General features: G+C 38.8%; 2 long non-coding RNA genes across 2 annotated transcripts in view; one reads left to right on the forward strand and one right to left on the reverse strand.

Annotated features, from left to right (window-relative positions):
* The window catches only part of LOC122455843, a 189115-nt gene that overhangs the window by 152332 nt on the left and 9402 nt on the right, over positions 1–27381 (forward strand). Inside the window, exon 2 of the long non-coding RNA XR_006274337.1 lies at positions 5870–5949. This is a non-coding gene — a long non-coding RNA (uncharacterized LOC122455843). The remainder of the gene's footprint in view (positions 1–5869; positions 5950–27381) is intronic.
* Positions 17621–20029, reverse strand: LOC122455844. The gene is made up of 3 exons (XR_006274338.1): positions 19972–20029; positions 19377–19466; positions 17621–18860 (listed from the first exon to the last, which is right to left on the reverse strand). It is a non-coding gene; the product is annotated as an uncharacterized LOC122455844 (long non-coding RNA).

The raw sequence follows: 27381 nt of genomic DNA on the forward strand, positions 1-27381 counted from the left end.
TGGACTCATAAAAATGATGAAAACATGCCCTTTGTCTAGAACGTTTTTTTTTATGGCTTGTCCTTTGTAAAAGGTCAAAACCAGACTTCAATCTACATTATATACTTGTGAGCCTCACATGGATTATGAGCAAATGTTGTTGATAGATTCGCACAGACATGTTTGGACAGGGCTTATGCACTCTTAAACATTGTTTTTATGGGGACTGTGCACCTATATACTTGTCAGTGAGTATGTCCTACGCTGGAAAGTATCTTCTATTATTATGTCTGTCAGCTGACTGGATTTTATCCAACTGATGTAATCTTTGTACTCAAAACTTTTCTCTCTAATGGGGAAGTTTGCTGATTATCATGGGGAACAGGAAGTCCTGAGTTCTCTGGCTTGGTCTGCAACTAACTTGGTGGATTCTGGGCAAGTCGTTTAGGCCAAAACTTTCAAAAGTGGCTGTAGTATCTTAATGATGAGCAGACCTACATCAAGAAACTCTTTATTAGGAACTAGGTATGGAAATGGCATAACAAACTTTCTCTATTCTGTGTAGCTGCAGCCTGAGACAGCTGTCCCCTGGACTTCTTTCAGTAAGAGTGTCCCAGGAAACCAAAGACTGCATGAAGGGTGTACAGGAAGTATGGCTTCTCTGCAGTTCCTGGAGGATTTACTTTATATACAGTGTCCTCAAAGTTTGGTGCCCAGTTTTACACATCTAAATTGGGCAAGCAAATCTTGAATTTCCAAAATAAGGCCGATGGCCTTACCTTCTCTGTCTTAGTTTACTCATCTGTAAAATGAATACACTAATAAATACCTGTCAAGTGTTATGAGACTTATTTACTGTTTTAATGCACTTGACATTACTGGAAGAAAATAGCTGTATAAGTGCAAAGTATGAATATTAATAACTTCCAGGAGATAAATCATTTTCACCAGCCTCTGTTTCTAAAATTTAACTTATTCTTATTGTATCATCCATCTTTGTCTTCAGACCTGATTCTGATATCTTTTTTTCACCAATGTAACTCAATTGACTCCAGTGGAACATCTAATTTGCACTTGTCTAATTACTGTCAGAATCAGGGTCTTTAAATTCACAAAGATTTTTTAATGTAGCTAATTCTGAATACATTTAAAATCAGGGGAAAACATTTAATTTGGATTCACTCAAAGCCGGCATAGTGAGTCTCTTGTCATATCCATTGTTTTATAGTAAAATCATTTTATTGTAATAACTGTCTAATAGCAGCATTTCTTTTAATACCAATTTCCTAACATTATGCTCAGTATTATATGATAATTATTCTAATAGAAGCATCACTGATATAGGCTAGGTGCAGTATTATCAAATCTATTTTGATTCTCTGTGATTATAAGTGTTCTTAATTTCACTTCTATTATAGAAAATGGTTAAAATAGGCTCTAGATGGCTTTCTTGCATATTTCTAGCTATAATGTTTCCTGCTAAAGCAGAAGCACTAGTGAGTGGAAGGAATTAGGAGATGAACAGAAACAAAATAAAATGACTGAATAATACACATGCCCCTTTTATTTTGTTTGTTGCAATTTATTCCTCGTTGGTGGGACATTTCTGGGCATCAGGTTCCCAAATGAGCTCACATTTGAATTTGGTTTACAATCACCAAAGAGGTGTCCAGTTCGACCTGTCAACCAACCACTTCGTAACTGAGTAGAATCAGATGCTGTATGGGAGACAGCAGCCAAGTAGAACTTTCTGATCTTGTGTTTCAGGAGTTTTCTTCTATGAAACAAAGTGCTTGGGTAGCTGAGCATGAATCACTTATCACAATGAGCTTGTGCTTGATGCTGGAATAAATTTAGGTTTAGCTCTGAAATTACCCAGGGTAATAAATGATCCCTCCTAAAGAGCAGGGGTGGTACTCCAGTTTGTGGCCTTGTACCACATAAACATGTCTCCTAGTTTTGCAAAAGATAGATCATGCCAGATGACCCTGATCTCCTCCTTTGAGAAGATAACTTTTTTTTTAAAGACAAAGTAAATGCAGTAGAACTAACCTACCTGGATTTCAGTAAGGCATTGATAATTCCACATGGGAAATTATTAGTTAAATTGGAGAAGATGGGGATTAATATGAGAATTGAAAGACGTATAAGGAGTTGGTTAAGAGGATGATTGCAACAGGTCATACTAAAGGTGAACTGTCAGGCTGAAGGGAGTCTAGTGGACTTCCTCAGGGATCGGTGTTGGGATCAATCTTATTTAACATTTTTATTACTGACCGTGGCACAAAGAATGAGAGTGTGCTCATAAAATTTGTGGCTGACACAATATGAAGCCAATATGAAGGAGGACAGTAATATCATACAAGAAGATCTAGATGACCTTGTAAACTGGAGTAATAGAAAAGGGATGAAACTTAATAACGCAAATTAATGAATTTGGGGAATAACAACAAGAAGTTTTGCTATAAGCTGGGGATTTATCAGGTGAGAATGATAGAGGAGGAGAAAGACCTGGGTGTATTAGTTGATCACAGGATGACTATGAGGTGTCAATATGATGTGGCTGTGAAAAAGGCTAATGCCCAAAGTCCTAGGATGTATCAGGCAAGGTATTTCCATTCAAGATAAAAAGGTGTTAGTACTATTATACAAGGCACTGAGGAGACCTCATCTGGAATACTGTGTGCAATTCTGGTTTCCCATGTTTAAGAAAGGTTTAGAGAAGGGCTATTAGGATCATCTGAGGAATGGAAAACTTACCTTAGGAGAGGAGTCTCAAAGAGCTTAGCTTGTTTTAGTCTAGCCAAAAGAAGGCTGAGGGGAGATATGATTGCTCTCTATAAATACATCATAGAGAACTCCTCTCCCTTCTTGGTATTTATCTAAATTTAAGCATCACTGTGGACACAAGAACAAATGGATATAAACTGACCATCAACAAGTTTAGGCTCAAAAGTAGGCGAAGAATTCTATCAGAAGAGTGAAGTTCTGGAACTGCCTTCCAAGGGGACCAGTGGGAGCAAAAAACTTAACTGGCTTCAAGACTGAGCTTGATAAGTTTATGGAGGAGATAGTATGATAGGACTATGATGGCATGTGGCCCATTGGGACTGCCAGTAACAAAAATCCCCAGTGCCTGGAGATGGGTCACTAGATGGGGAGGTCTCTGAGTTACTACAGAGAATTCTTACCCAGGTATCTGCCTATTTGGTCTTGTCCACATGCTCAAGGTCTAACTAATCACCATACTGGGGGTTGGGAAGGAATTTTTCCCAGGTCAGATTGACAGAGACCCTGGTGGTTTTTCGCCTTCCTCTGCAGCTTGGGGCATGGGTCATTTTCAGGTTTAAATTAGAGTAAATGGTGAATTCTCTAACTTGAAGTCTTCAAATCATGATTTGAGGACTTCAGTAACTCAGCCAGAATTTAGGGGCCTATTTCAGGAGTGTGTGGGAGAGGTTCTGTAGCCTGCAATGTGCAGAAAGTCAGACAAGATGATCACGATGGTCCCTTCTCACTTTAAAGTCTGAGCCTAGTGTGACAGGAAGTAGAATGCCAACTAATTATTCCTGATTGTCTTCATTCAGCACTCCCCTTGCCTTCAGTGGGAATCATGTGCATATGTAAAACTACTGCAGGATTAGACACTAGTGGGAGTGAACATATTGGAGGAAATAAGTTTAGGGCCTCAGTCTGCAAATTTTCATACATGTGAGTGGTGAGATTGATGTCCATGTGCTTGCACACACACAAGGATTTTCATTTAATTTTTCAAAAGTAAAGATTAGCAAACTCAAACACATGGATTATGAGACCTTTGGGACAGGGACCATGTTCTTTCTATGTTAACTGCTGGGCACTTTTATGGCACTATATCAATAAATATTACTAATAACATTACATTGAGCATTCAGTCATTGGTAGTTTACCCTCACTAGAGGACTTGTTGGTTGCTACCTTTTGATAGAGTGCTACAAATCTCTCTCTGGAAGACAAAAGCTCACTCAGCAGCACACAGATTACTTTATCCTGCCCTACAGATGCTTCATTTATTATGTAAATTATGCTTTAAGCAATGCCATCAAGTTAAAAACAAAACAAGACCAAAACACCTCATAAGAATGGTGTAACTGCTATAAAAGGATAAAGAATTGTTGTACAGAATTGAATACCATTGGCTAACCAAGGCTATAATTTTTAGAACAATTCTTAGAAACAGACAAATGGAGAAATTTTCAGATAATTGAGCATCTTAATGTAATCCAACTTTTGAGATAAAGGATGGTTTTGTGATTATTGTAAGGTGTTGGGCTGGGAATCAGGTGTGAGAGATTCATTTCCTGGTTCTGCCGCAGATTTCTTTGAGTGAGTCACTTAACCTCTTTGTGCACTCTTAGAAAGTACTAGTAATACCCCTGTCTTCCTTTGTCTTTGGGATCAGGCACTATCTTACTGTGCATATGTAAATGACCTAGCATGGTGGTCTCCTGATCTCTGTTCAGGTCTCTGGGTGAACCCATAATATAAATAATAATTTGGGGGATGGATTAAATGATTTGGCAATGTCCCTTTTAATGAAGGAATCTTGACACTAATATTCAAACACTTCAGGGTAATGAGGTTCTTAAATATCTGGTTTTGCTTAATATAATTCAAATTCTTGTGAGTTTCAATTAATAATAGAATTTGTTGCAGATATTAGGAAAATGAAATCTTCTACTATGGATCTGCCGCTAGTTTTGTTGTAATATAGCTAATGCTTTCCATCCTGTATTTTGCTCACTTTATAGAGCTTGTAGCCACTTTCAAATTGCCTTAGATGTCAATCATCTTGAATGTGGAATGCCCTGGGAAATGATGGTCCAAACAGCTTTATTGCTATGGTGTAACAGGAGGCTCTTGTACACCATATCCACAGCGCTTGTCAACTAATGTAGAGCCATATCCTGTTTTTGCTAACTGCGCATGCAACTCTTGTTGAATTCACTGGGCGTTTTAACATGAACGGAGGGCAGTGTGCAGCCTTAAATTCCTGTCTGTACTGGGGCACTTAAATCTTATGATCAGTTTATGATGTTTGTTGACCTTACTGCTAATGACATTGCTGTACTGCAGGCAGCGATAAACAGAATCAACCGTCAGGATGCATTAACTGGAACTTTTTCATATTATGATGTTCTGTGTGCTTCTTGGGATTGACTCAGCTTTAAATTAAACTTTAAAACTCAAATCGTTTAAAATAAAATTGAAGTGGAACTGCTACACTTGTTTTCTCTAGTTTATAAGGCCATATGAATCATGCTGTTAAGTTTTTTTTATTGGAGCTGCTGGCGCTAGCTGGCTTTCATGTTTAAAGAATACTTTGAAACCTTGAATGTCTTCCTTGTTGTAAGTCTTGATATTTTGGTGACAAATGAAAACAGGATGAGTGAAAGACAGCTATGTTGTGTTTTTGCTAGATTGTTCGTTTTAAACCTGGGCTGCAATAGTATGTTCGTGTAATTTCAGAGAGAGTAGGAAAGAGACCTAAGCACTACTGCTCAAAGGTTTTTTTCTATACTGAGAGCCAGACTACAAAGTTGTTTTAAATTTGAGATACTGAAGGGACTAAGTGCTTCCCTCTGGAGTAATAGGAAGAAAAGCCCTTTCAAATTTCTGATGACGTTTCTTCTGAGGAGAAGCCACTTGTCTTAATATTGATCTTAGAAATGTGCAAAAGTGTATTAGGTATCCTTAAGCAGGCCAAACAGTCTAAATTTATACACAGCAAATATCTGGGGGAAGATTTAACACGAGTTACTGTAAACCACAAATGTGTATGATAGTCTCCTAACAGATTGTTAATCATTAACAAACATTAACAAACTGGATCCATTTCTTCTGATTCTAGGCTGGGATTTGGAAAACCAAAAGCAAGACAACCCCCAAAGTATCTACTTCAGGCTTTATACAAGACTCCTTCTGCAGCACGTCAGGATTTTGGTATGTTGCTTACTGATAGCACTATGCAGATGCCTAGTTATCCTGGGTGTTTAATAAAGCTGTTAACCCTGTAAATTGATATTGAGCCATAGTATATTAAATCAAGGCTATGAGAAATCTGAAGCACAAGAGGTAAATGCAATAGAATAAGTGTTTTTTACAGGGTGTGTTTTTTTTTTACAAATCTGAGCTCATCAATGTTTCCACAAAAGTTAGTGATTTTGTGGTTAATTTCAAAATGTGGGCCTTATTTTTTTTTTAAGATGAAAGCTTAAACTCTACAGAAACTAAAGGAACAACCATGTAAGTGATTGGACAGTGCACTAACAATCACCAGAATTAATCTGATCTCTGTTCATCTTACATTGGGGACTTCAAGTTGCTCTCCCTAACAGTGAACATCAAACCATCCTATCCTCCACTATATACTCATCTAGGTGGCCCATTGTAATGGCATCACTGCATCCTTATACATAGCACCCACTGACTCAATAGAGAGAGCCACATTTTCATTCTTTCTTTAATTGGGCCTTAAAAGTCAGTTAAATATCTGAGGATCACATTCCTGGATTTGTGCTCACATTTAAAGTCTCACAAATATAAATCCTCCCAGAATCCAGATACACTCTAAAATGTGTGGAATGAACTCTGGGAGAAACTTCCTCCCAAAACTGTGTGAGAGCTGAGCATAGAATGGCTGACGGACTATCAGGGACTGATTCAAAGGCTATTTAAAGACCCCCCATTTTACTTCAGTTGCCTAGATCATTTCTAATGATCCCAAAAAAGCAGAAGGATTTTGAATTAATGTTTGTATACAATGAGTAATTGTCACCAAAGATACCTGAGGGCACATGGGCATAGATGGGAATAAATTGGACAACAAACAGATTCAAAATTCCTGATTGAGTTGAGGCAATTAGTTATAAAATTGTAAGAAATCTATGACCTTCCACATTCATATTTTCAGGGAACATCTTCAACAGCTATAATAAATTGCAAGTTTGATTCAGGATGAGTTTTCTACCATTAGACTGGTTAATAAATGTGAGAATCCCATCAGCCCTGACTCTTTGTATGCAAGCCCCTGAAATCTCATTGCTGTCTAACCACATTTCCATGTTTTAGAATGAGATTGTCAGTGTCCAACATGGCAATATAAATTGTTATGTAGCTTTCTATGCTTCTGATCAGCCCATTATTTAGTTGTTAAATGAAAAGCTTACAAGGTTATATTGTGAATTTAAAGTGTTAATTTGGCCAATGTGACTAGAAAACTGAAGGTCTTTGATTTTGTTCAAATGTGGTATCTTTGAGCCAGTGAACAATGGCTTATAAAAAGCAGTGTTTGTCTTGGGAGTTTGGTGAAGTAAATAAGAAAATAATCTGAATTCTGTCCCAGTCCCCAGCACATTACACAAAGGTGGCTCTGCCATTCTCCATTAGAAATTGAAATAAATGATCAATCCCTTGATGTTTTTAGCATACAAAAGAGGGATGCCACTGTTCCAAGATATAATGGCCGGAATTTATCATTAACATGACCAGAGGTAATAAGTTAGTAAGAAGATGGATGCAAGTGGGTGTTTGGCACAGCAGGGGAAGGAAGGGATTTGAGGGAATCTGGCTGAGACCCCTCATTCTCAGAGTGGATCTGCATCAACCGGGGCCTTGGCTAGAGTGCCCTAGGGGCAATGATCTTTAAGGCACCATATTTCAACTGACATATTCATGGCATATCTTGCAGCAGCCAGAACACAGCAGAGATTCTGACCCTTAATGTACAGAATTTAATAGACTTATTTGTATTGTCATGACTGCCAAAAGGGTTAGGAAAAGCTGGACTTGTGCAAGGTGTTATTGTTGGGGGAGAAATACAAAGTAAAAGCAGATACTTACTATCCTATTTTGTTCTGCACTTATTAACAATCCCCAGATAGCTTGAGCAGTAAGGAATTATGAGAACCAGCAGCAATGCTTACTGATCAAAGACCTCCTGAAACCAACTGTGTTCAATGGTTAGTCAGTAAAAGGCCTCTTTACCCTACAAATGTGACTTGAGTCAAGAGACCAAATTTCAACTCAGTCAGTTGTCCCTGATCTGGTTGCAATATTCACTGGCTGAATGGTGTCTTTTAAGTCAGGTTAGGGTCTTGGATATGCCTGGTTGCAGAACGCAGTTAAAACATAGGCCAGATCAACCAAGGACCCCCTAACTCAGTGTTATTTGTAGCAGAGAGGGGCTCTTTGTTTTCTGCTTCTCTCTGAAATGTTTCCCTACATGCTATATATGTTTACCACTTCTATAACTCATTAAAATACTACTGTAAGCAGCTGGGTGGTCAGTTAGGGTCAGTCCTTAGTCATGTTGTGCAGATAATCAAACCTACCTTTGTTCTGGGCGCTGCTGAATCTGCACTTGCGGCTCCAAATGGACCTTGTTTTTCATTGTTGTATTTCAAAGGAACCTCTGCCTTTGAAATGAGAGACCCAAATACACAAATGGCCTTCCCTCTGCTGGTATGTGCATGTCGGAGAGAAATATCTTCAGGACACTGTTCCTCTGTGCCTCATCTTCATCCTCGTGTTTGAGCTTCATTTTTAGTTTTCCTTTCCTTCACATTTATCCTTCTATGGGGATGGACGTGTATGCCACAGCATTGCTTGTACTATTGCTTTCCCTTCCCTTATTGGATGTTAGACTGTGTACCTTGTGACAAGTTATTAAAGGCTTTCCTTCCTAAAGTAAATTAGCAGGACAATCTATTAATAAGGAGTCTGTGACTGCTTTTTGCTAGGGGGAAAAGAAAAGTTGAGTTAGATGAGTCATTAAATTGATTTTTAACATGCAGTGGTGATTTTAATTTTTAAAATTTATATTATGACTTTGAAATGTGGAGGTCTTGAAGTGTTCTGGCCAGATTACCTACTATCAGCATTTTCAGCAGGTAGGAACTTGTCAGGTTGGCTTTTTCTGTAACGGCTCTGTCAAATTAACTAGAAATACAAGACACGAAGTGACAAGGTTATTTATACAAACGAACCCTGCTTGCACTCAACAGATCTGCATAACTGTTCTTGAGAGAGAAGCTGCATCACAGTTATACAGTAAGTAGGAAATATGGCTACGCTATAGTGAAGCTTTTAATTTATATAAGCTCCCTCAGAAGTTCCTGAAGAAAAAGGACATTTCTTTTTAAATCTTCCCTGCTCTATCTGACCTGTGACAATGTCAGAGATTTTGGCTCACATAGAGTTTCATGGGAACCTTTCTTTCCAGGTTTGCTTCACATTGGTTGACACCCCTTGAATTCCAGACTTGAATGGGCACAACACTCACGTTTTCAAATGACTGCAGATTTTTGAAGACTTGCCTCTTAATGTTTGCCCCCAAATGGGTGCAAAGCTGTTATTCTGAATGTGAACCAATGCAATGCTGAGACTACAGGCAGACAGAATGTAATGACAGCGCTACAGGATAGAGGATTGTCTTCCTGACCTGCTTCCTCCCTCTCCCACTCGCCACAGTGGAATGGAATGCTCCAAGGAAGCTAAATGGTTAGGCTTCCATTATTCGGGGTGGAGTCAAACTGGAGACAAGATGGAGAGTTTGGTGTCATCAGAGGGGCAGCATGGGGATGTGGCCAGTAGTTCCTCCCTTATATTGATTCACAGGCCTGACATTCCTGTATAGCTGCTACGAAAGCCCATGCAAAAGGTAGTTGCAGTGGAGTATCTATTTTACACACAGCCATCAGATCTATTCCTTTTCTGAGGACCTTTACACAAAGACAGTTTTTACTTGGGATTTGCTTTTGGGGTTTAGCATTTGATCCTAAGATTTGTGTGACCTCCCCCTGTTCGTCTCAAGGAAAGGCTAGCTCTGACTCATAATGATGATTTTAAAGTCCAAATTATTTAACTGTTCATCAGGGAAATAATTAACATGCTCCTCTGATGAGATTATGGGCAGATTTTTGGAATTGCAGGTGGAACATTATTGCAAAGCCCCTTATGAAAAATCCTATAGGGCTTAGACCATGAAAAATCAGGTTTTATAGGCACTTGAAGGTATCCTATAAGAAGATCTCTAGATCCTTATGAGATCTCATGGAGAGCGATATCCTTTCAACAGATTGTCTAGACCATACTAAAAAAATCTGTAGCAAGGACATAATTCCATATAAAGGGCTTCCTCTTGAATACCCACAACACCACCTTATTGTCCTTCCTTAAACACCTACTTAAAATTCTTCTCTGCCATGATACCAACAGAAAATGTGATATTGGAGAGCTAAGACCACGGCTTATCATGCTGAGCAGAATCATCATCTTGTTTCCTTGTGCTTCTCCAGTCTGTTTGTTGTTTTGTCCTGTTGCCTCTTGTTTTATACTTAGATTGTAAACTCTTTGGGACAGGGCCCATCTCTGTAATATGTATACAGTGCCAAACACAATGGGGCAGTATCTCCTAGATGTTTCCACAATACAGATAATAATAAATGGGTCAAAAACAGTATATAAATCTAAAGTTTATAATATTGTCTTAAATTCTGTAGAATTTTTTTCTATAAAGGATGACTATATTTTGCCCCATTACCTGATCCCTGGAGATGAATGGTAGCACCATAAACAAACCCTGGCTTCCTGAATTGAAGGTAGATGTTGAGAGATTCCAGCCAGGAAAGAGTCAAGAAAAGTCTGTAGCTAAAAGTGGGAAATGGAAACTTGCTCTTAATAAAGCCCTAAATCAATAACCAACATTATGATTATTTGTCAACACCCCCCATTTTAATTAATGATGTCAGAAAGTAGTGTGTAGTGCATCCCTGAAGTGACATTTTCTAACGGATACATTGTCTGCCAGAGTTGTTCAGATGTTGCATTGGGAGATTGTATCTCAGTGATGTCTTGGCACAATGTAAAGGTAACTTATTTTTCTTCATTTCAGATATGAGGGCATTTTCATTTGTGGAGTGGGTTACTCTGTTTATGGGTTAGAATGACGCAGGCACTTCAAAAACAGTGAATTCATTCTGCATTGGGTAGAATTTTCATTTTAGTGGGAGGGGAACAGCACAAGCCATAAACTTCATTGGCCAAAATATTGCCCCTAAAAGAGGAATTACTTAAGGCTAACAATCTAAAATTCACTAAAGTTTTCAGATTATCCATCTCTTATTTGTATCTGTAGAAGCCAAATATTTGATGTAAATGGATTCACATTCACAAATAATTTATTGCTTCAGATTGTCTGACCTATGTTACCTGCTTTTTGTGAATATTCACATAGGCCCTTTTGTCTGGGCATTGTCCATTTGACTGGAAATGCTTTAATCTGAATTGATAGACACTTTACAAGCTGAAAAATAAATATATAGCTTTAAAATTTAATTGTTCTACATGTTTTATCACATAATCAACTGAAGGTACCAACATTTAAACTGGCATTAAGATAACACAGGGACAATAATGAAAATTTAAAGTGATCACATTTACTTTCAGCTCACAAAGAGGTTATCTATTCAGATAACAGCTGAAAATAAATGACAAAAAAGAACATTGTGAACAGGACAGTTGTCTTTGCTATTCATGCACTATCTAAATAACCAGTAAACTGTTTGTTATTTAAGAGTTACGTAAAGGTGAGAGATATGCCAAAGATAATGCAATTCTGCACCATAATAATTTCACAAGATGGAACAATACAGATTGTCGGGAAAATAACTTTTTATATTTAATAAACTAGCCCTGTTCAGTACAAGCATATTATCTGAGTTAAGTGAGAATGTTAAAAACAGGATAAATTCAATCTCTGTGCAAATCCATTGCATTAAGTAGACTTAACACCAGGGATGGATTTGACTAGTACACTTAACAGGAGGAAAAGGAATACATTTTTGTGGTAGCATCTACCAGTACTATCTGACTTGGGTGGGAAGCAATGTTCTAAGTTGGGTTTCGGGGTGGTTCCTTGCTTTTCAGTAGACTTTTTTCAGACTCACATAAAAAAAGAGGTGTCAAAGACATTTTTATCACCCAGTCCATTTCCATGATGATGCATGGTCTCTACTTCAGTACGTATTTTTAAAATTTCCCTATTCTTAAAGGTATCACTAGATGAGGCCTCTACAATCCAGTTGGGAGATTGGTCCATGACCTAACAGACCTCACAGCTAAGATGACACATTTCATGTCACTTGCTCCCATCCCTTCAAAAAGAGAGAGAGAGTGAGAAATTTTGTCTAAATTGACATGTTCCCACAGAAAGTTTCAGTTTTGATTAAATGACATTTTCTGGTGGAAAATGTTCTGTCAGAAAAATTTTGAGCAGCTCTAATTGCACCCTAGTGCATCTTTTCTATCCTAAGTACTATTTGTGACCTTATATTTTATGTCAAGGGTCAGTCCTAAAGTTTTAGTAACAAGGATTTTCCAAGCATCACCAAAAAGGCTCTGTGACTGTACTAGAGCTTGTTTCTTCTGGATTACTGAGGCATCAAGCTGTGGTTCAGATTTTCCAGGCATTAAATGCAGATAAAGTATTGCATTCCCTTTCTTCTAATTTCTTTTCATACTTTTGGTTCCAATATTTTAAATTGTATTTTCATTTGACATTTGTACTCTCCCCATATATTTTGTTTTATTTATCCTATTTAACCTTCAAAGTTGCTTGCTTTTAAATGTAGTCTCAGGTTTTAAGTTTTATTTTTTTCTCCCTCAGACTCTTTTCTTATTTAGACTATAAAATTGTCAACAATTAAGTAAATGAAAACAGTTACATTTCCAACACTAAACTGAGAAACCTACCCAAGAAATAAGCTAGCTGAATATTATGATTAATTTGCTTGTCAGTAACATTTTTCACTCTAACATTTTATATCTGTTCTCATTTCCCCCTAACCATGTTTTCTTAATTGGACTGATAACATTATTTGAGGGAAGGGTTAACTCTTTCCAGATAGAGGCTGACTTTTCCTTATATCCAGCTGCTAAATTGTATTAATAAACTACAAGACATTAAACTCTTCTAGTATTTTTTCCATGTAAAGATGACAAAACAGAAGAGCATCTTTGTGAGCAGGGGTTGCTAGGTCACCTTTTACTAGGGTTCAGACCTTTATGGAGAGGAATTCTAGGAGATGTAGTTTGCCAGTAGGAACTGATAGGAGGCGAGTCCCAGAGGCCTCAATGTGACTGTACTGGGGATATATTAACAGTTGCTTTAGGATCACAAGGAGAGGACCCCTGAATGAGGGAAAGACCTGGGGTTAGGGTTCTCAACAGGAAGTGCTGGAAGACCAGGGCTGATGAAACCTGGCTGGGTGCTTCCTGCCAAGAGAACTAAGGAAGCATTGAGTACAAAAAGAGGTCGGGGTGAGTGGGGAGAACCTGGGGGGAGGCATGATATAGAAATACCCTGCAGATGGGTGGAGCAAGAGGAAAAAGGCAACATAACACTGTTGTGGGCTGGAGGCTGAGTGATGGTGTTAGTCCTTATTGGGGCTTCCTTTGAGGGTGTGAGAGAGCTTCCTCCTGGCCCCTGTGTGCTGAAAACATTTTGGACAAAAAACAAAGGAAATTCAACCACATATTTTCAGGGTTTTCATATCTTAAACATTTTCAAGGAAAACAGACACTTTTCTGTGAAATATTTTCATTTTGTCAAAAGTTCAATTTTCCATTAAAAAATTGATGGACAATGTTTTGTCCAGCCTTAGTTTTTAATCTAATGCTTGCTCACTCATTCAATTTGTGCTGGTAGTTGTGCATTCATTAGGAACTGAACTCTGACCACCAACTTAATTTATATGCAGTAGGCTGTGAAGGCGTACTGGTATTGTAGCTACTTCCATTCACAATAGATCTGAAGCAGATTTACTCTGTGAACTGTCAAAAAGTGAAAGATTCTATTGGAGGTTTTTAACAACTGGTTAGAATGGAATGATGTAGGTATACTTAATCCTGCCTCGGAATGGGAGTATGTACTAGATGACATTTTGAGGTCCCTCCCAGCCGTACATTTCTATGATATTCCATTACCACTTTCCTCAGTCATCCAGCCACCTATTTAATTCAAGGTAACCAGACGTTGCTTAGTGCCAGTAAATGCATCATTTTTCTAGGGGTTATTTTTTGTGTGTGATAAAATAAGTTTCTGTATAGTAACCAGTAGAATTTTAAATATTACCAAAGAAGTGCCGTAAGACTCATAGACACTGATCCACTACTGTGAAACTAGTTCTAGTTCACAGTTCTTAAACACTTTAATTCCATCACTTGGGCTTGATTCAGCAGGGACTACTTCTGACTTTCCAACACAGAGGAGTTTGCATATTGATTTAAGGCAGTAGCTCCTTCTCCCTCCACTCCCCAACACACACCTACCTTTGGTCTAATCTCTCCTCCTTTCTCACAGATTTTTGTCCCGGATTAGTTAAGCAATCTATATTGTGATCAAACACCATACAATGAACTTTTCAGCTTCCCGTCACGCATCCGCTTTAGCTTGTGGTTGAATACATGTTTCCACAAAAGCTTTTGGGCTTTTTTTTAAGCTTGTATGGTCTCCTTCTCATGATAAGCATTAAAAAGGCCCTGAGGCAAAAATGCTCAGTAATCTTTATTCCTACTTCATTAAATTGGTGGAAGAAAATAAACACTGTTTATTTTGAAAATGTAATTGAATTTCAGAAAAAAAAATCTCATTATGCCAGTCAGGGGTCTGAACACAGACTCCTTTAATTTTTTCTAATGAGTTAAATAAATTGTCTAATACAAGATTGTTTCAGGTACAATAGACCAGAAAATATTCAGACAAGAAGTTTAGCAAGGCATAATTAGTAAGCTGTTAAAATGACCCTCTTTGTGTAGCAAGTCAGAATGAGTGCTTTAGTTTCAAATTAGTTTTTGGATATTAAGAGCTTAATGGCTATGGAATTTTAACAGTAGCTCAGTCTTTAAATTTAAATAAGGAATAGTGAGAATTTTAAAGGGCATATACAGGAAGCATTATGAAACATTAAAAACGAACTTCTTTCTAGCAGAAGAATTCATAAACTATCACAAAATGAACATTTTGTAACATGCGAAATATTCCTAAAAGCAGGTTGCATTCATTATACACACCATTAGTAAGCACTGTTGGTACGGTTAGACATTTCAGTGCCAGATCTAAGTTCAATGCCAGTTGAAGGTCGTTGGAGAATAAATTGTATTCCACATCACTATGACTTTATGATCTATTGCTCATTTTACCACTTGAGCACTGAGAGAGAAATTTTATAATCCTAAAATTATTTGGATTAGCTGCTTGGAGTGTTGTAATTTACAAAAAGTTTCTAAAGTACCTCATTTTTATTTTTATTTTTTGAGCTGGGAAAAATTTATCAAACAAAAATACTGTATATGTGCCAAAGTACCTTACATGAGATTTGAATACCTCTGAACAGAGTATGCCCGTCTTAAACTAACAAAACACAGAATTTTATTTTTTAAAATGAAATAACTTAGACTGGACAAACCATGCCTTTTAAAACTTTCTCTGTTCCACATGATGGATCTCAGAGTGTTTATCTTAATGGGGAGCAACTTTTGGGGGGCAGCCTTTATGCAGAGTAAATATTTTACTGCAATGAATATGTAGCTGTTAGTGAATGTGATGACCTGCTTAATTGTTACATGGCCTCCCACAATAAATGGACAAAACCAGCGGAATCGTGGCCTGTTGGATAGGGCACTTATCTACAACTTGGGAGGCCAAGATTCAATTCCTCTCTCTGCCACAGGCTTCCTGTGTGACCTTGATTAAGTCACATTGCCTCTGTATCTCAGATCCCCATTTTACAGATGGGGGAGAGGGATAATACTCCCCTATGTCCCTTGAGTGTTGTGAGTATAATAAATACATTAAGATTGTGAGGTGCTCAGATACTAACGAACTTGTATGGCCTCAGTTACCAAAGGTGCAAGAACCACCATTGTGATTGGCCATCGTGACATGGGAAGGCATACGGAGGGAGAGAGGTTCCTTCAGCTTAAGCATTTAGCACCTGACTGAAAATTTTGGCCTAAATGAAATGCTAGGAAATGTCATGCATCACCCCTGAGAAAAGTCAGGAAACCAACATAATTGATGGCTATTGCATGCTAGCAGTTGTTGACCAGTGGTGGTGGAGAAAGAGATTTCATGGAATTTAAGGTTCTGTAAACAAACTCCAACTTCCATGTGAATCAACAGGAGTTGTTCCAAACCCTGAGGAACACTCCCTGTGGGATTTGTACAGCCCTGTTTTCTTTTATAGCATTACACAGACTCATTTGCCTTGCTACAGATTTATTCCTGAAGAACTCTCATCCAATATGCATGGAAAGATGTCAGCTTAATGAAAGAGGTGCAGAGTTGACAGATACAAATTAGGTATTAATTAGCTGGACACCAGAATCATTACTGATCTCCAACCTTTCCTTAGGCTAAATGCCATCTCTGGCAGCTGGATTGCATTAAAAGAGCTATCTGCTAAGACCCAGTGACTGGCATCTGTTCTTGAGTCTGCTGTTCGTAACATCTCTGCCCTCTTCTGATATATTTCACATCTAAAGATGAGGTGGCCTCCTGGAGAAACTCAATAATTTATCTTTAGGAAATGTGTGTGTAGCCTAAAAGGAATACATTAGTAACCATGTTAACGGTATGGTAAATCCAAGCCTATATATAATTTGTCAGGGTTTGTAGTAATGACATGAACTATGAGAGGAAAGCAATGGCTTTATTCCAAAGTTTCTTTTCATTGTCTACTTCAGTATTGCCAACCTGAAACATTCAAAAATCATGATTCAGGCCTCCCAAAATAACGAGAATAGTTTTTAAATTATATGTTTTTAAAGCCAATACATTTTGGGATCTTTTTATTTGCCTTTTGGTGTAGAAGTATTTAGGGCTCACATTTCCGATCTTTTTTCAGCAACCACGAGCACTACAGACTTGCTGATATCCACAGGCAATAACCTAATTCCAGTGGCTGGGGCTTTTTTAAAAACACCAAATATTATAAGGCTTATGATAAAATCATGAGTTGGTAACTTGGCCATTTTAATATAGTGAGTAATATAGATCTCTGTGATGGAGTAGCATGGTCAGCTACCATCAGATCCCTCGGCTGACAAGTCACACCATCGCCAAAAGAGTAATGAAGCAGCATGTATAGCCATGTCTATACTTCAGTATTAGAGGGCTTGATCCAGTGCCTATATGGGAATGGGAATATTTCCATTGACGTCCATAGGCATTGGATAAGGCCCAGAAATTGTAGCTTGAGTGTCCGCTCTATTACTTGTTTCATGTCAGTAGAACTCCATTGACTTCAGTGGAATGACACTGGCATAAAACCACTGTAAAGGAGTAGAGAATGTGTACTGTGTATAGAATGCTAGAGAAAAGGGAATAAGAAACATGTAGGAAAGGTAGAAATAAAATATCTGTCAACATAGTATAAGATTCTAGAGCTGAGCACAAAGAAGCAACAAATGAGTGGGTTGTAACTCCTGGGACAGGAGAAGCTCATAAAAGGCAATCAAAGGGGCTGCAAGGCATTGACAATTTTATTACAATCTAAAGCAAAGAAAATCTCTTTCCCATCCCCCACCTCTCCTTACCCTTCAAGGTCAAGTATTCTCTGTCAACCTATCAAAACACAAATAAATTCTATAGGCTCAGCACTCTTAGCACTGGTAGTTATTTTTAATCTTTTACAGTAAATGTAAGGGGCTCACATTAATTTCTGATTTTGAATAAAGGGATGCCAACCTGAAAAGGTTGAGAAATTCTGAACTAGAGCTTACTTTAAATGTCTCGGAGGTGGCTCACTCTAAGTCGTCTTGGCACAAAGCCTGTAGACTTCATTCAGTCCTTACCCAGGCAAAACTCTGATTAACATCAACAGGAACTTTGACTGAAAATGGGCTGCAGAATTTTGCTCTTTATTATTTGTCAGATTTCTCATGTCAATCTGAAACTTCCACTAATCTTTGTTTGATCTTTTATGTTCTTGCAAACTCAAATGAAGTAAGAGAGTTTGTTAAATACTGCCAGCATATCTTGCATATTAATATCCATGTTTAAATGGCCTTTTAAAGCATCTGAATAGCATCTGGCACCAAATATTTTTTTCTGAAGACAGCTATATGGCATTATCATTTGAATTACGGTACTTAACCAGTTCAATTAGTGTAATTCAAACCTCATTTGGCAAGATGTTTCTTTAAATCTGGCTGGAAAGGAGGTACAGTACTAGTTACACATACATTTTATAGTTTAGGAATTTTATAAATAAGTTACGTGCTCTTAAAAAGTAGTCTTGCTTCATATTTAAATCTGGCCTAAATTTTAACTTGCTGTAATTCCAGCTACACACACAGAAGAAGCCTACACTATTGGCAGAATGGTACAAATCAAATAGTATTGATGCCAATCCGCAGCACAGAATCTCTCACTTCTCAACAGATGTCTGCCTACCTTAGAACCAGATACTAAATTATGACATGGACAAAGTACCATACAAACAACTCAGAACTTGCTTTACATGTATGCAGGCTTCTTGGGTCAAGTTGAATGGAAGTAAATAGGGCTACTTGCCCATTTACTCCCTCTCCGGAGCATGGTGATGGGGAATGGTGGGAGCTCTATCTACTGGACAAAGCAGGTGAGTCAGTATGGGAGGGCAGTAATTTACAACTGGCCTTTAGCAGCTGTGAATTATTACTCCTTGAGAGCAAGGAGAGAACAGGGAAGGAATTGCAGGTGAGGCTTGTCCCTGAGTAACAGTGCTTCCTAGTGCTGCACCTGGCATGGGGCAATATTCATCTCTTGCTGGGATGCACACTCTAGGTCACCATCTAACCTGTGTGATGCATTTAGAACATTTGTATTCAAGTGAAAAAAAGAATCATTTGAAATGTGTCAAAATGAAAAATAATCATTTCAAAAGAAATACCTTCACAGCCACACTACTATTATCTCCTTCGGGGACAATTAGCCTAATTCACGACACAGCTAGGGGCTAGTTTTCACATTCATACAAAGGCTAGCAAAATCTTTGAGACTTTCTCAGCCACATTACTGGAAGTTTTGACTGAGTAAAGACTTCAGGCTTGGGCCTACAATTACCGTTGTCCTTCTTACAGAATATAATTAAGCAGGACAGGAAAATCCGACTGAAGGAGAGAGATACCATAACCTGAAAGAAAATGGCTGTAAACTCAACTTTATATCAGCCACCGCTTCCACCCTGCTGTACTCCTATGTTTTGTGGCACAGACAGCCTAGACTTATAGCAAGGGTTCCTCTTGCCCTTCTTTCTTGGTCATCGTTAAAACGTGACCTATTTCAAAAGGTTGGAGGATTTTCAGTCACTTACCCTTCTAGGGTCTGATCCAGTGCACATTGAACTGAATAGAAATCTTTAAAGCGTCTTCCTCTTCTGATACAGCCAGCCATGCAGTTTGCTCTGCAGTGAAGAGTTGGCTTAGCTACTCAGAAATATATAAAGTTGCATCCGATAAAGTGAGCTGTAGCTCACGAAAGCTTATGCTCAAATAAATTTGTTAGTCTCTAAGGTGCCACAAGTCCTCCTTTTCTTTTTTCATATAAAGTTGTCTGTATCATATCCCAGCCTCTGGCTGGCTGGACACAGGCTTGGTGTTTTAATTATGATCAAGACTCCCAAATGGTCTTCTCTGCTTTTATTTCTCTTGCTTTCCCTATCTGCTTATCTATTTTCATGGTCATGTTTTGCTATTTATTTGTTTGTGCAAGTAAAATTAAATTTCCCTGTTTTCTCCTCCTCTTTTATTTCCCCTGTTGTTTTACATGGTGGCATCTGTATAATGCTGTGATTTTATTTACATGTTTAGCATGCAAATTGATAAGATAAGCTTGGGAGAAGGCAGTAAAAAGCCAAGACAAATTTAAACAAAAGTCCCAGGGTGTCTGTTAAAAGTTCTACAGTTTACCTTGCTATTTGACAGAATAGAGCATCTCTTCCCTTCCTCTGTAATTATGCATATTCACATACACATCTAAAAGTAAGAAAACAAATATAAATGTATGGAGACAATAGTATGGGTTATTTAATTCAGTCAGTACCTGCTACCATTTTAGAAACATATGGATTCAGATAAGAAGATATCTCATTCAAGATTAGGGGGGAATTTTTTTTTCCTAGCAGCTCTTTAGAATCTGAATCAATTAAACAACCTAGGTATGCTTTAAAATCTAGAAATATAAGTAAACTGCATACACGGTACACTACGATATATTGTATAGTGTGTATATATATTGCAGATAGTCTATTACTGCATAGCTCCATATGCATGTAAGGCTTTTTCAGTGCCCAGGTGCATTTTAAGCACACTGATCTTTCTGCTATGTGTGGGTGCAATCTGCATTTGATATCAGAATAGGTAGCTTTAGAGTTGCCCAGCAACTGCTTCTCAAATACAGTTGAGGGTGGAGCTCCAAGTTGTTTTCTTCCCGTTCTGCAGCCCAGTGGGCTCTGACAAATCTAAAATACTGTCTCCACTGTGTTTCCATTGATGGGGAAATATCTGGGCCCAATTCTTGGATCCAGATCAGCTGTGTTCAGTGCTGGGCCTGAGATGAGACAAAGGTGGCTATGTACCAATGTTATGCCCCTGATATTGGACTGCTCTAATTTACCAGTATGTTTACCTCTTAATAATGACCCCCCAAGGAATCCAGGTACGTGCTAGCAAGGGATTGCAGGAGTACAGAATCATCCTACCCACAACTTCCTTCTCCCCGCCTCTGCTCCCATGCTGTGTTGCAAAAGGGATAGTGTGTAGCAGGCAGGAATCCTCTGGTGGCTAGTTAGCCATTTTAAAGCTCGTTGACACCACTGGAGAAGCACCAAAGGATCAGAATAGGGGCCAGGATCTAGCTTTCTGAAGCAATGTTGCTGTTTCCCTAGCAGATCCAGTATCCATTCTCACTTCACTATCAGATTGCTGGATAGCTGTTTCTTTGTCTTCCCCTTTTATTTTAGATTCATCTTTGGCTTTTCCCTGCATGTTCTTTTTATGAGGGTCAGACCAGAAGCCTCTGCAGCAGTATGGGTTTTATCTGAATATTATAGACATGCATCTTAGGAATCAGGCATATATGTCCCGCTTTCTTTTGGCTTGTTGAAACTGACCTGAAATGGGTTCTTGGCTTTCCTGGCTCTGACGCCATCATATGACATTTCACTCTTCAAGTAGGCTTGAGTGCTCAAAATTCAGGGGTAAGTACAGAAATGAAGGCTTGGTCTGAGCTGATCTTAAAATTACAGCTTCTGTGAGATTCACACGGGATGGACTCCACTGAGTGAAAACAGATTTTCCACAAAAAGACAGTGAGAAACAGCTTATTTTCTGGCAAGCATTAAAGCAGGCAGTGGAGTAAGGCCATGGCATGTTGAATCAGGAGGATAATAGCTAGGCCTAATTCACTTTGTAAGCTGTGTAGCTTGGAGGCAGCAGAAGACAGATTCTTTAAGTGGCTGACTTAATCTCAGGATCAAATTCTCCATGGATAGTTAATAGTGTACCCTTAATGAAGAACTGTATGGTGTGCATAGGTGCTGGAACTAGGGTTACAAGGGTGCTGCCGCACCCCCTTGCTTTAAGTGGTTTCCATCATATCCAGGGTTTACAGTTTGGTTCAATGGCTCTCAGCTCCCCCACTATACAAATTGTTCCAGCGCCCCTGGTGGTGTGCAAAAGTCTCCCACGCTTTACATGTAGTCATTAAAAGCAGAGATTACGCTAGCTCCATTTTCTAGAGCATTACAGCATGCTATTTGGTAATCTGCCAGTTTCCAAGCAAGCCCACAAATGTCTCAAAAATGACATTTTCCAAGTGCTTGCTGTTGAAAAATCTCACAGTGAAATACAGCTGTTCCCCAGTGGATTCCTTGCCTATTCCAGATGGGGCTGTACTGCTTTATACTCACCTTCCTGCAATAAAATAGTAGCATCATGCATGTTCCATCAGTTATTGCTTAATGTCAAACCCTTCATATATACTGCCCCAGAGATAACATTGGTCAGAAAATCTCCTATTGACTTCAGTGGACATAGGTTCAAACTCCTTATCTCCCCATTCCAACTCTGGCACATAGAGATGCTGGAACAATTTGTATAGTGGGGGTGCTGAGAGCCATAACCAAACTGTGAACACTGTGTGTGATGGAAACCACTTCAAGTCGGGGGTGCGGCAGCACCCCTAGTTCCAGCATCAATGCCGTCGAATGTTCCCTACTGCCTTCTCCATCATGGTAAAGAATTCCACCAGCCTCTCTGAATCATAGACCTGGAACTTGAATATTGTTCTTAGTTTGCGGCTATGAATTAGATGTTCCTAAAACAATTTATATTTCCTGAAATAATACAAAAAGAAATGTCATTCCACAAATGAATCTGGGGACAGTTTTGCTAGCTTTTCTTTCCAACCAATCTTGGTCATGCATGAAGATACAGAGTGCTATACATTTCCCTTTTCTTTCCTGATTCAAAGTTCTTTCTGTTAGTGTTTGCCTGTACTAGGCTATTTCAAATATCCCATGTTGGCACAGCAGAGAGTAATGGGCGTACCTCCATGTGGCAGAAACGGAAAGTTGCCTTATTAGATCAAGGATAATGGAGTGTTGTGGTAGTAAACACCACTTGTATATTTGTACTTTATCTTACACTGAGGAAAAATCAACCCAGTTTAATTGTTGCCCTTGTCTCTGATATGGCTCTTTCCCAAATTCTCTCTCTCTCAAGACAATGCAGATGCAATGTAATTAGTAATGCACAATAACAAGCAACAAAAATATAAATATCACAAGAGATGTATGGTTCAACAGTGCACCATGAAGGTAAATGACATTTTAAAAGCTACAGTATACTTGCACTTTTAGACCACCTTCCCGCCTGTTATCTCAGATAATTTTCTAAACATTAATTAACTTAGACTGACAACACTCTGATGAGATAGGCAAGTGTCTTATGTGGTGATTGTAGATTAAGAAACTGAGACAAATAGACGTTAAATGATTTTCTAAGGTTATCATGGACATGTATGGCAGAATTGGGATATCACACCACACTGTTTCCTACATGTGCATTAGCCACAATATTATCTTTGAGAGAATAAGAAGCTATTCTTCCTCTAACGAACTAACTGTTGTGAAGCCTGATTTAAAGCCCATTGAAGTCAATGGAGGATCAGACGCTTAGTAAATCTAGAAATTTAATGTAATGAAAATGTTTTTATTGCTTTTTGTAGAAAAAGCATTGACAAATAGTTGTTTAGCAGATACGCTACTTTTCTCCGGCCCTTTCAAGCCTAAATTAATATTGAAAGCCACATAACCTCTGGATGAAACAATATTATGCAAATATTATACCTAAAATAGCACTTAGCTAAATACTGGTACATTTATTTGTTTTAGATTTTGCTAGATCATGTACATTACAATGAAACAGAACAAAGACTCATTCAATGCATTAACAGTCCAACTCTAAATTCCATACTAAAAGTCCAAAGTAGTCACTTCCGTAGCAAATCTAGTAAGTGATGTCACATTTGTACCAGTATGATTGTGTCCCCTGGTTTACAAATTGTTCTCCCTTTTTAAAAGCTGTTAAGTATGCAGAAGTTGCCTGAGCTATATGGACTTCCTCATTAGGCTGATGAACTTCAAAGCAGATGGGGCACCTTCCAAGTTTGAAGGAAAGACACATCATGCATTTCAATTGACGTTGGGCATAAAAGGGACACATTCCGAACATAATGTTCCAAATACTTCACCTCATCTTGACTACAAGGATATCTAAATCCTTCCACGGCAAGCCACTCTTTCTTTTTGCAGTTGCTAAAGCTATAATATATGCATCCGATGAAGTGAGCTGTAGCTCACGAAAGCTTATGCTCTAATAAATTTGTTAGTCTCTAAGGTGCCACAAGTACTCCTTTTCTTAAAGCTATAAACTTACTTTTTATTCTAGAAAAGGCCTCTTTTGTGCCAAATTTGTCTCAAATATAATATAATTTATATAGGTTCTTATACTGCACTAATTGCTGTATTATCTGAGCACCTTCCAAAAGTGCATTGTAATAGGGTAGCTTGCCTTATTAAGGGCCAGCGGGCTGGGCCCAGCCTATCCTAGTTACTCAGGAGATGCTCCTGAACAGGAACCTGAAGATTCCCTAAAGAGAAAAGCCGGAAGTGGATGGAAATGAGAAGGCCTGAGAGAGTTTCAGGAACAGCAGAGAAAAGGAGCTGAGTGCCAGAGAGAGAGAGCCTAGCATTAGCCTATGAAGAAATGCCCTAATGGCAAAGACCAGCAGGGTGCCTGCCTAATGTTCTTTGCATTTTGGTTTGTTTTTGGAAAATACAGTCCTGCTGGAGCAGCTGGTGAGACTGACCTGTGCGGAGTTTAGTTTGGAATTCCCGAAGAAGGGGGAGACTGATGGCAGGGGGCCATGAAGGGGTGCTCTGGAGGAGACCATGCTCTGACATGCATTCACACGACTAGTATCTGTTACCTGTGTTTGTTCTCTCATCCTCTCCTCACGGGGAGAGGTGTGTACAGTGGAGTACTTTGATTTGCAGGGCTTTTTTATGCATGTATATTAGGGAAGGTCGGTCAGAGCAATGTGCCTTGTGCTTGGAGTGGAAGATGAGGAGGTTTGTGATGGTCCTGAATTCCTGGGGGCATTCATGCCACATCTCAGGCTGGCCCCCGAGAAAGTTTTGTCTTTTGCATGGAAGTGGAGACTACAGAGGATAACCTCTGATCTAACTCTGGCTATATCTGACTGTGCTCAGATACATTTAATAATCTTTACTCAATCTCCAATTTTCTCTTCGCTAAGATCTTTCTCAGTAGTTTAGACATGTCAGCCACAGACCTTCCAAGCCACCCTAGATATATTTAAGCAAGTGATTGGATGGATGTCTGTTTTTATTATGCGTGACCGCTAAAAGACATTTCTTAGGAAGCCTCTTATTTTCCATTTTAATAAGTCTCAGCCAGAAGACAGATTCTCGTATTGATTTTAGTATTAACAGAATATACTGCAGTTTCAGCTTGGAGGCTTGAGGCAGGGAAAGAGCCTGGCGAGCATTAGTATTCCTTGGACAAAGTTGTTTTGAATGGGCTCTAAAGTACTGTTTCTGGCATGACTGCAGATCTATGGACTACAAAGAACTGACACTCATTTTTACTGCTGAACTCTTGTGGCCAGCTTCTACTGACTTCTTTGAGTAGTGTATGTGGAGCTCTGAGGGCTGGATTTGGCCCTTAGGATTGTATGGATTCCTTCCACACCTTAGCATCCCCATCGCAGAAGTGTCTGTATATTTTTCTCTTAATTTCTAAATGATTTTTCAATGAAAGATTTTTATAAGTAACAGATAAATGGTCAAACTAGCCCGCTACACACTGCAAGGGGTGTAGCAGATGTGTTCTCCCTGGCAAGGAAGGAATCTTGCTAACCAGGTCCGGAGTCTATGGGCTAAGCTGGAGTTATAGGATGCCTAGGCTTTGAGATTCATTTTTCTGCCTCCATAAGTAGAAATGGCATATGCTCCAAAGACTGTGTTCTGTGGGGCTGGACATGCTTCCTGCTGGGCAGATGCCAGTGACACTTTGTGCATGGACTTACACATTCATGGTTCCTCCCTCTTAGCACTGTATTCCATGCTAGGGGAGTTCCTGGAATCTATCTGTATTGTATATACAGATCTGGTAGTTGGATTTATATTGGAAAGTAGAAGAGTATTTGTTTGAAGAGAAGGAAGACAAAAGATGGGGGAGGGGCATATTCTGATGGGAATTCCAGGTATATAATATGTGGGGCATGGGGTGGGGGTGGGGGACATGCCTCAGAACTTTTATGAATCTAATAATTTGGTGTAATGCATTTTCCCTGGACTTTCCACCTGTAAGAGAAAATTGCTTATTCCAAAGTCAACAGTGCAACCTGGCATTTGCATTGCATTTCATTACTTTGGGTTATATGCTAACATACAATGTGATGTAACTGGACAGAACTTAACCTCTGTGATAGGGAATCCTGACTCTGAGTACTGAAAGGCTAACGTGAATTGATGTATGAAGGGCATTTTTCCCAGCAGGTGGAAGCAGGCATCCTTTTCTTTCCAAGTGGGGAGAAATAAGAATGTGCTCAATAAATATTCTTGACTGCTTACAATTCTGGCAGTGAAGCATGTAGGCCACTGTCCCTCAGGTACAATAATCTGCTTCTTGGGAACCCACAGATATATTAAAAATGGAGTACTTTTGCAAAGAAATAATACAACATATTGCAGACAATATGCCATTTTGTGTGGTTAAATCACATTTTATGTGATGTGACATGATTTTATATGGATCAATGGGATGTCAACATTGCATAATAATATATAAGCTGTTTTAAGAAGGGGAAAAATTGTGCTCCATTGCAATTTTAGCTGTTTTAGTCACAGGAATTATGATGCATATAAACCACTGCAGGAGTGGTTGACCCAGATATGTTAAGGGCAGGACGGCGGGGGGATGAGATGGAGAAAACATTTAGGGAAACCATAGTATAGAAGGAGGAATAGCTGGATGGCTTATTTCCTTTTCTTACCCGTGCTCCTTGTCCAGTTATCTTACCTGTCTCTCCATGTTTTTTGGACCTAGGTTTTTGAGGTGAGCTGTCTACTCCTGCACATAGGCCATACCAGTTAGAACATAATTGATATAAATCTCTGCATTATGTAATTGTATTGTAGCAGCACCTAGTAGTCCCAGCATGGACTAAGGCCCTCTTATGTTAGGTGCTGTACAAACACAGAACAAAAAGATGATCCTTGCCCCAAAGAGCTTAAAACTAGGCCATGATTCTGGAAGCTGCTCTGGGCAGGACCAGAGCCTTAGAAATTAAGACTAGAATTTTGAAAAGTACTGAAGGGAGTTGGGCAAACCCTAAATATCGATGATTGGCATGGAAAAGATGAGTTGATGCTGATATGAATGCCTCCAGACAGCTATATATGATATCACTGCCAGGTTCTCTTTATTCTTTCTTAGAGGCTTAAATGTGCATCTAAGTACCTGGCAGACTCTTGTGGATATGGACCAAACAGAAAGCAATATTTCAAATCAAGCTCCCTGGCATTCAGTGGAAAGAGTAAATGATTTATGTAGCTGCATTTTGCCTGTTGTCTGCACACAAAAAAAAAGGCTGAGTTCCAACTTCCATTCTAACCTCCCTCTTTCCTCATAACTTCCTCAAGTCAAGCAAATTCCTTTTCAGCTCTCTAATATAGCAGAGAACGGCATAGCAAGAACCAATGGTTGGAAAAATTTGAAATTGTGAATAAG

Source organism: Dermochelys coriacea, chromosome 9, assembly GCF_009764565.3.
Source record: "Dermochelys coriacea isolate rDerCor1 chromosome 9, rDerCor1.pri.v4, whole genome shotgun sequence".
NCBI classification, from domain to species: domain Eukaryota; kingdom Metazoa; phylum Chordata; order Testudines; family Dermochelyidae; genus Dermochelys; species Dermochelys coriacea.